Below are 11,043 nucleotides of genomic sequence, written 5' to 3'. Positions count from 1 at the left end.
ATTTCCCCTCCCCCCACCTTGTCTCAGTCAAATCCCTCGAACTCAACACCACCTTCCCAACCTGCAATCTTCTTCCTGACCTCTCCGCCCCATCCCCCCCGGCCTATCACTCTCACCTTGACCTCTTTCTACCTATCATATTTCCAACGCCCCTCCCCCATGTCCCTCCTCCCTACCTTTTATCTTAGCCTGCTGGACAAACATTCCTCATTCCTGAAGAAGGGCTCATGCCCGAAACGTCGATTCTCCTGTTCCTTGGATGCTGCCTGACCTGCTGTGCTTTTCCAGCAACACATTTTCAGCTAAAAAGGATATTAATAAGGTTTATATACTGATAGGACCAAAGAGCTATTGACTTATTCTGAGAATGTCTTATATGAATATGGTGAACCCTGTTGGGGAAAAGAATCTTTTATTGTCATCCAGCCCAGCCACATTTCTCCATTACAGTCACAGAATGTCTTTACAGTATCCACAATGCCATGATTTGAGGCCCAGTCCCCTCACTCAGACCACATCAGACAAGTTTACTGTCTTGAAATCAATCCCATAAGCCTTGACTCCATAAGCATTGCTTGTCAGATGCTTTGCTGGGTCGTGACAACAACATTAAACACATACATTTATGACAACGTAAGAAAAGAAGTTTTCTGCCGGAAGATTAACTGCACGGCACGGTGGCACAGTGGTTAGCACTGCTGCCTCACAGCGCCAGAGACCCGGGTTCAATTCCTGCCGCAGGCGACTGACTGTGTGGAGTTTGCACGTTCTCCCCGTGTCTGCGTGGGTTTCCTCCGGTTTCCTCCCACAGTCCAAAGATGTGCAGGTCAGGTGAATTGGCCGTGCTAAATTGCCCGTAGTGTTAGGTAAGGGATAAATGTAGGGGTATGGGTGGGTTGCGCTTCGGCGGGGCAGTGTAGACTTGTTGGGCCGAAGGGCCTGTTTCCACACTGTATGTAATCTAATCTAAAACTGCACAGAGGGTGATCCATAAATTTCATTTGCTTTCATTTTTTTTCCCTTGCCTTTATAGTTCCAATGTTTAAAGTTTTAATGCTCTTCGAAATTCTTTCTTTTTTCCTCCTTTCTTTCTGCCATTTCTTTCTCTTCTACTGCCATTTGGAATTCCATCTCTAATTCCTTCATTTTCAATTGCCTTAACTGCAACTCAAGGTTTCGTGATGCACCCAATGCCGCTTGACTTCTCTATTTCTATTAAAACCTACTGTTTTAATGTTAAATCTATATTGTCTGCCTTCTTATCTTGTTTTGACAATCTTATTTCCAGTCTGCTGGCTAACCCTGCTGTTCAAGCTTTAACTTCTGATTCTTTTTAATATGTTCTAGTGCCATCTTAGGTCTTGATGTCCAATTACAAAATCCAATTACAGAGCTATGTTTCCTGCTTTCCATGATCTCGGACTTAAGTCCTCAATCATGTTATGGCACAGAGGCAGCAAGTCAGGCTGAATCACAACTAAAATTAAGATGTGTAGCTGCCAGAGTTTTTTTTAGATTAGATTTCATTACAGTGTGGAAACAGGCTCTTCGGCCCAACAAGTCCACACCGACCCGCTGAAGCGCAACCCAACCATACCCCTACATTTACCCCTTACCTAACACTACAGGCAATTTAGCATGGCCAATTCACCTAACCTGCACATCTTTGATCTATGGGAGGAAACCGGAGCACCCGGAGGAAACCCATGCAGACACGGGGAGAACGTGCAAACTCCACACAGTCAGTCGCCTGAGGCGGGAATTAAACCTGGGTCTCTGGCGCTGTGAGGCAGCAGTGCTAACCACTGTGCCACTGTGCCGCCCACCTGGGTTGGACTGGGTTGGACAAGGTCAAAACTCAAAGGACACCAGGTTATAGTTCAACAGGTTTATTTGAAATTGTAAGGATGCCTGAGGAAGGAGCGGAGCTCTGAAAGCTTGCAATTACAAATAAACCTGTTGGACTATCACCTAGTGTCATTTGATTTTTGACCTAAAATTAAAACTTTGAATGACCCTCAAAATTGCCCCAGTATTTCTTCATTAGACATTTTGAATAACTGATGCTAGATACCATATTTATACTTAAGCAAAAATTAACAACTTATTATTAATGTTCATGATTTGGAGATGCCGATGTTGGACTGGGATGTACAAAGTTAAAAATCACAAAACACCAAGGTATGGTCCAACAGGTTTAATTGGAAGCACATTAGCTTTCGGAGTGTCGCTCCATCATCAGGTGGTAGTGGAGGGCTCAATCCTAACACACAGAATTTATATCAAAAATTTACAGTGTGATGTAACTGAAATTATACATTGCAAAATTGATTGTCTGTTAAGCCTTTGATCTGTTAGAATACCGTGATAGTTTCACTTCTTTCATGTGTAAATCACAAAACCTTTTTTTAAAAAGTTGCATTCTCGGGTTAGCTGTTAACAATGGTGATAGCTAGACAATATGTTGAAGGTGTTAGCCCCCTGTGTTCTCTGTCTATGCCATGATGTTTAGATTTATTCTAATCTAAAAAGTGAGATAATGGAGTTTTACATGAACTCATGCAGTTTTTGAGCTCACAGTTCTACATGAATGCATGCAGTTTTTGAGCAAAGTGCAATGTATCCCTGCAAATACAAATTCACCCCACAAAATATATGTGTGCATGTGGGTCTTTGTCTGTCTGTGTGTGTGTGTCTGTCTGGGTTGGGGGTTGTGAGTGTGAGAAAGTGTATGTGTGTGTGTAGTGAGTGCAGAGCGTCTTAAGTCTGTGAGGGGGGCATGTGTGAGTGTGGGAGTGTGTGTGTCTGTAAGGGTGTGTGTGGGTGTCTGTATGCGCATCTGTGTATATATGTGTCCGCGTGTATGTGTGTATGGGAGTGCCTGTGTGTATGTGAGAGTGTGTGTGTGTAGGAGTATCTCTGTGTGTGTGTGTATAGTGCAATGGTGGTCACCTGTAATGTGACATGAAACCAAGGTCCCAGCTGAGGCCCTCCCTATGGGTACTGAACTTATCTATCAGCCTCTGCTCAGCCACTTTTCTCTGCTGCCTGTCCCAAAGTCCACCTTGGAGGATGGTCACCCGAAGGTCTGAGGCTGAATGCCCTGGACCAACTGGGAGGGAACCCTCCTGTCTGTTGATTGTTGTGCGGTGCCCATTCATCCGTAGTCGTAGTCTTTGCTTGGTTTCCCCAATGTACCATTCCTCCGAGCATCCTTGCCTGCAACGTCTAAGATAGACAACATTGGCTGGTCACATGAGTGCCTGCCATGTACAAGGTGGGAGGTGTCCCCACGAGTAATGGTGGTATTTATGTCCACACTCTGACACGTTTTGCAGCGCCTACCATGACATGGTTGTATGGAGTATGTATTATTAATGCTGTAACTGTAGCAGAGCAAAGTTAAACAACAAGGTAATCCAATTAATACCTATGACTTAAACCCAATCTTCTTTGAACATTACCCATTCACATGTGGAAAAACAGATAGACGCAGTTTAGAAATAAATCAAAAGAAAATAAAAGGCGCAACTGGCTGTTTCATTTAAGCAGTTTCAATGATGTGCAATATCAAAGGCACATGAGATTGTGTCTTGCTTGACTTCTGAAGACAGCACCCACTTTCCTCATTCCTGAAGAAAGGCTTATGCCCGAAACGTCGATTCTCCTGTTCCCTGGATGCTGCCTGACCTGCTGCACTTTTCCAGCAAAACATTTTCAGTCCTGAAGACAGCAGTCAAACCAAATAACTTCCAGGAGACTCCAAGGAATATTCACTTTTTTTAAACTGGATTCTATTCCATGACCTTTCAATAAGACAATAACAAGAGGATAACTAGAGAACCAAACAAAACTCCTTCCAGCGCCTTTCATTGTCACATTCTTTCTGTCAAATAACTCAGCTCACACCAACCCAAATTGTGGTTTTCTTTCTGTTTGTTTTCCAACATTCCTTTTGGTAGACTGGTCAGCAGTGACCTCCCTGTGATGACTCCTTTTAACACATAAACCTCTGTCAGCTTTTGAGAATGATTCTTTCCAGAGCCACAGTGTCTACATTCTTTTTTAAACAATAATTAACCTCCAATCAGTGTCAAAGGCTAGATCCTATAAACAAATATCATTTTGCTCGTTCTTTCCTTTGTTTGAAAAAAAGTCAAGTTGCTGCTCACTGTCCAAATGTGATCTTTAACTTCAGCTCACAGTTCCAAACCAAACATGAGAGAGATAAAAATAAAATAAGAAGAGCTCAACAAAGTTACTTGGGAAATGGGTGCTTGCCAAATTTGTTGGTGACACAAAGATAAATAGGAAATTGAGGTTTAAAGAGGACTCAAGGAGGCTATGAAATATTGCAGATAGTTTAAGTGAGTGGGCAAAGATGTGGCAGATGGAGCATAATGTGGGAAAATATGCAATTATCCATTTTGGCAAGAAAAATATGAAAAGAAACTTATGACCTAAATAGTGAGAGATTGCAGACCTCAGTTGCAGGGAGATCTTTGTGTCTTCGTGTATGAATCACAGAAAGGTTAGTATGTAGGTACAGCAGGTAATTAAGAAAGTTCATTCAATATTATAATTTATCACAAGGGAATTGAGTAGAAAAGTAATGAGATTATGTTTCAGTCCCACAGCGTACTGGTGAGACGTCATCTGGAGTATTGTGCATAGTACAGTTCACCTAGTTCAATGAAGGATGTAAATACATTGGAAGCAGGTGAAAGAAGGTTTAGCAGACTAATTCTTGAAATAAACAATTGTCTTATGAAGAAAGTTGCAAAGGGTAGGCTTATATCTGCTGGTGTTTAGAAGAATAAGATTGATATCTGGTCTGCATAGACAGGTTCGACCGAAGGGTCTGTTTCCATGCTGTACATATCTATGACGCTATGACTCTATGTTGAGGGATCTTGAGATGATAGCTGTGGAAACAACATTGCCTCTTATGGGAGAATCCACAACTAGTGGTTACTGATTAAAAATCAAGGGCTGATAATTTGAAACAGAGATGAAATGAAGTTTTGTTCCCTTAGAGAGTCATGAGTGCTTGGAACACTTCACCAGCAAAAGCAGTGGAAGTAGAAACATAAATATTTTTAAGGTAAATCATCTAACAAATGATGAAAAGTTCCCAGGGGTTGGAGAATATTTGGATTTGAAGTTGCAACCAGCATCAGCCATCATCTTAATGAGTAGTGGAGCAGGTTTAAGGGGTTTGAGTGGGCTCCACTTCCTTTTTCTGTTGCTTGTCTACAAATATAGAAATGAGGACTAGATATAATGAATAAACACCAATGCTAACTCTGCATGCTCGACATGTCTTCTTTCTTTGTATCCAATTCAGTCTAAATACTGCCTTGGTGGAGGCAATTTTCTGTTGGCTATGTTCTAGCAATTGATGAATTTGGTGGATGTTCTCTGAAGACTTGGTGCCTAGAGCCTTGTAGTACACACTTATCCCTCTCCATCACGAGAGTAAAAATCACCGAATTATGGTCACTATCCCCAAAGTGCTCTAGCAATTGATGAATTTGGTGGATGTTCTCTGAAGACTTGGTGCCTAGAGAGTCCTGAATGCACAGACATAAGTGTTCCCTCATTTACCTGAGTTACTGCGGGCAATGGGATCACTATCAGAGAGATGATGGAGAGGCAGGTCCTTTCTGGTGTGTCCTGAGATTAATTTGTCAGGGTGTCTGACCAACAAACCTCCTCCTTATGGGTGCCTCTTCACACGTCCTTGTCTCCTTGAGATGCAGTGGCTTCTAGAATCAGATGGAGTTTCCTTGTTCCCTGTCACCTTGCCATTGATGCTGTGTAGGAATAAATGAGGACTGCAGATGCTGGAGATCAGAGTCTAGATTAGAGTGGTGCTGGAAAAGCACAGCAGGTCAGGCAGCATCCCAGGAGAGGAAAATCAATGTTTCGGGCAAAAGCCCTTCATCAAGAATCACGCTGTGTACCCAGTGATGGTCTATAGGTCCAAGTGCACATCCATCCCCAAACCATGCAAGGTATTACAGCCCTTTTCCATCTTCCCTTTCAAAATAGGTCTTCACCAAGTCATCATGAGGCTCTCTGATCCCTTACCACCTTAAGTATGCAAGAGTCCAGCATTTGTTCCCCTTTTCTCAGGGCCTTCTTGCAGTCCCAGCATGGAGCAGTAGGTGTTGCCAGCAGCTCTTAATCATCAATTTTCCTGCCACTTATTGGCAGGAGTCTCACAGCATGTTATTTCATTGGAGTGGCGTTGTTGACTGTCTGCTCATGCGCCATCAACGTTCCTTCTGGGGTAAAAGTTGACCCACAAACCATCCAATACTCTACCTTGAAAATTCAGCTCATTCTTTATTCAGATTTGTAATGATGTGAATTAACAATGTTCATCAAGACACACCAAAAGAATTATTCAGTTACTTGATTTAGTTGTACCTCTAACCATTAAATTAGGGTTATTTCAATCTCCTTGGGAATCGATTCATGACATTGTAATATGTTGTGGCATAACTGTATTTGGCATTTACGCCAAGATATGCCAATGTCATGAGCCATCTGTCACACTTGATTAAAATATTAGTAATGGCACCTGTACATTTTTTTTAGCAAAATTTAAATCTCCCTGCCAAAAAAAATCAAATATCTTTATCCTCACAGAAGCCCTGTGAGAGCGAAATGATGGAAGTAATGAGCCTGATGCCTTCTGCTTTGTTTCAGTCACATTCTAAAGCCATAAAGGTATAATTGCTTTCTTTCAAGAGGTCACTCATTTTCTTTTGTCAAATTGCTAAAAGATTAAACATTCCAGACATTAACATGCAGGCTTTCTCTAACATCTTGTTAAATATACTCAAAGCCCTGCTACCAGTCATGCGTGTGAGTAATTTCAACATATCCCAGTAGGTTTTCTGACATGAATTCTTCCCACTCAAAAATTATAGAAATCTCATCTTCCCAGATGATTATTGATTTGAAATACAGAAGATGTGTAGAAGTTGCAAATACTTATTTTCTTCCCTCCTCCCTATCTATTCCTCCACCTTCCCTTTCCCATATTCTCACCACCACCACCAAGCCTTAGTTCTGCTAGTTCTAATTTATTGTAACAGACCTGTGTTAAGCAGCAAAGCCACTAAATTAATATGAACTGAACCGATATTGAACCAAAGCGTTGCTATTTGCTAAATTGTTGTTGCAGGAATATAGCAATCCGCATTGTTAAATTAGTGGGGATATAACTGGGTATTCCACATTCCTGGCTCCACCCTGACTGTTAGAGTTATGATGTATGCTTCAGGACTGCTCACCTTAACCATTATCTCACTTGCCTCATGCTTATAGCTCTGTGCTCCTTCAAATGTCTTCAAAAATAGATCTTTGCCCTCTTTGTATGGATCTTAATCAAAAATATAAACAAATGAAAGGAAGAGGTAAGTCATATTGCAAACACAATAGTTCTTGAGTTTTCTACTGCTATGTTAGAACATAGATTATTGTGCAGTTGAAGGACATTGAGATATTCAACAGTATCACATTTACTGGTTCCCCTCATGCTCAGAAATCTACATAGGCTCCCTGTTCAACAACATATCAAATTTAAAATTCACATCATTAAATTATTATCTCTCTGGGCTCATTAACTCCAAGAACTCTACATTCCTCCACTTCTGGTCTCTTGCCCATCTTGGTTTACTCCTCATCAGCAGCCAACAACGGTCGAGACATTGAGCTCTGGATTGTCTCATGAAGATTCAGGATGTGAACAATTAAATATTTACTAACTGCAAGTATTTAAATATCAAGATAGTAAAGTTGAGTTGGGGCAACAGTGTAAAGAAGTGATGACCAATGGACACACGCAATGATACAACCTCAGGAAATTAAATCTGCCATTGTTGGAGGTAAGAGAGTCACTAACAATGACAATCATCGCTATTGTCAGTATTACTGGTAATAAGAGGTAAGAAGAGCAAGGAAGGGACATGAGAAGTCGTTGGAAGTTGGGATCAAGGAAAACCCTAAAGCTTTTTCTAGATATATCAGCAATAAAAGAATAACGAGAGAAAGATTAGGGCCAGTCAAGGATAGTAATGGAAAGTTGTGTGTGACGTTTGAGGAGATAGGGGAAGTGCTAAATGAATATTTTTTGCCAGTATTCATACTGGAAAAAGATAATGCTGTCAAAGAAAATCCTGAGATACAGACTACTAGACTAGACAGGATTGATGTTCGCATTGAGGAGCTGTTAGCAATTCTGGAAAGTGCGAAAATAGATAAGTCCCCTGGGCTGGATGGGATTTATCCTAGGATCCTCTAGGAAGTCAGGGAGGAGATTGCACAGCCTTTGGCTTTGATATTTGTGCTGTCATTGTCTATGGGAATAGTGTCAGAAGACTGTAGGATAGCAAATATTCTCTTGTTCAAGAAGGGAGTAGAGAAAACCCTGGTAATTATAGACCAATAAGCCTTATTTCAGTTGTGGGTAAAGTGTTGGAAAGAATTATAAGACATAGGATTTATAATCATCTTGAGAGGAATAAGTTGATTAGAGATAGTCAACACGGTTTGGTGAAGGGTAGGTGGTGCCACACAAACCTTATTGAGTTCTTTGAGATGGTGACCAAACAGGTGGATGAGGGTAAAGTGGTTGATTTCATGTATATGGTTTTCTGTGATGCATTCAATAAGGTTCCCCTTGGTAGGCTATTGCTCAAAATATGGAGGCATGGGATTGAGGGTGATTTAGCAGTTTGGATCACAAATTGGCTAGGTGAAAGAAGACAGAGGGCGATGGTTGATAAGAAATGTTCATCCTGGAGTTCAGTTAATAGTGGTATACCGCAAGGATCTGTTTTGGGTCCACTGCAGTTTGTCAGTTTTATAAATGGCCTAGATGAGGGTTTAGAAGGATGGGTTAGTAAATTTGCAGATGACACTAAGGTCGGTGGAGTTGTGGATAGTGATGAAGGATGTTGCAGGTTACAGAGAGACATAGATAAGCTGTAGAGCTGGGCTGGGAGGTAGCAAGTGGAGTTTAATGTGGAAAAGTGTGAGGTGATTCACTTTGGAAGGAGCAACAGGAATGCAGAGTACTGGGCTAATGGTAAGATTCTTGGTTGTAAAGATGAGCAGAGAGATCTGTGTCCATGTACATAGATCCCTGAAAGTTGCCACCCAGGTTGATAGGGTTGTTAAGAAGGCATATGGTGTGTTCGCTTTTGTTGGTAGAGCGATTGAATTTCGGAGCCACAATATCATGCTGCATCTGCATAAAACTCTGGTGCGGCTGCATTTGGTGTATTACGTACAATTCTGGTCACTGCATTATAGGAAGGATGTGGAAACTTTGTAAAGTGTCCAGAGGATATTTACTAGGATGTTGCATGATATGGAGGGAAGGTCTTATGAGGAAAAGCTGAGGGATTGAGAGAAGAAGGTTGAGAGGTGACTTAATTGAGACATATAAGATAATCAGAGGGTTAGATAGAGTGGACAGTGAGAGCCTTTTTCCTCGGATAGTAAGGGCTATCATGAGGGGACATAGCTTTAAATTGAGGGGGTGATAGATGTCGGACAGATGTCAGAGGTAGTTTCTTTACTCAGTGTGTAGTAGGGGCATAGAATGCACTGTCTGCAATAGTTGTGGACTCGCCAACTTTAAGGGCATTTAAATGGTCATTGGATAAATATATGGATTAAAATGGAATAGTGTAGGATAGATGGGCTTCAGATTGGTTCTACAGGTCGGTGCAACATCAAAGGGTGAAGGGCCTGTATTGCGCTGTAATGTTCTATGTTATACCGTCCACTGTGTTCAGGGAACACAGTCTACAATACCTCAGATGCAAGTCAAATTGGTTCCCAAATTATCCATTGAAAACATTCATATATGAATGAGCAATGTTTTTGAAATTATACACAAGACTGTGAACTGAATTCTTAATCAGTTGAATGAAAATTCCCCAGCTGCTGTGGTGAAACTTGAACCTCCCATTACCAGGATTGCTGGTCCAGTAACATGACGATTCCACCATCATATCCGCTTAAACTGGATCTGATCAAAGACTGCATGGTTGGGAATGCTTGCCATTCCTTGTCATTGAACATTTCACCTACCTTTCCTGTTACTCAGCAAGAATACGGATCCACCTCACCCCTTTAAGTCGAAAAAGAACAATTGATTTCAAAGGCAGTTAAGGATGGACAATAAATGTTGGTCTCGCCAGTGACACTCATGCCAAAGAAATGAATAGTGACAATTTTAAAAATTGGCTGCTCTGGAAGCAAACATAACATGCCAGCAAGAGTGTATTTGAAGTTTTCCAATGGAATAAGAAATGTATTCAGGTAGTCTTTTTTTGTTGTACAGGTATATGGCTTTTCCCATAAAGACAATGATGAAAGTAACAAACACAATCACATTTTGAGCTTGAAATTTGAAGGGTATTCTTTACTTAAAGAATTGTTGTGATCTGGTATGCATTTTCTAACATGCAAAGGAAGTAGTTTTGATCAGAAATGTCAAAAGGGATTTGGATAAATATTTTGAGGTGGAACAAATATTGCAAGTTTATGAGGAACGAAGTAAAGTGAATGAGGAGGTAGCTCTTTCAAAAGCCAGAACAGGCATGCTGGGCTGAATAGCCTTCTCACCTATGATTCTCTGATTTAATGCAGAAAGGTATACAATAGAGAAATAGACCAGGATGGGATGGAGAATGGTATCTTGTGGTAAAATTTAGTATTCTTGGGATTTCCCCAAATAGAGTCATGGAGTCATAGAGATGTACAGCATGGAAACAGACCCTTCAGTCCAACCCGACCATGCTGACCAGATATCCCAACCCAATCTAGTCCCACCTGCCAGCACCTGGCCCGTATTCCTCCAAACCCTTCCTATTCATATACACATCCAAATGCCTCTTAAATGTTGCTATTGTACCAGCCTCCACCACATCCTCTGGCAGCTCATTCCATACACGTACTACCCTCTGCATTAAAAAGTTGCCCCTTAGGTCTCTTTTATATCTTTCCCCTCTTACC

This window comes from Chiloscyllium plagiosum, chromosome 6 (assembly GCF_004010195.1).
Source record: "Chiloscyllium plagiosum isolate BGI_BamShark_2017 chromosome 6, ASM401019v2, whole genome shotgun sequence".
NCBI lineage: Eukaryota > Metazoa > Chordata > Chondrichthyes > Orectolobiformes > Hemiscylliidae > Chiloscyllium > Chiloscyllium plagiosum.
Note: the sequence above shows the minus strand (reverse complement) of the source record.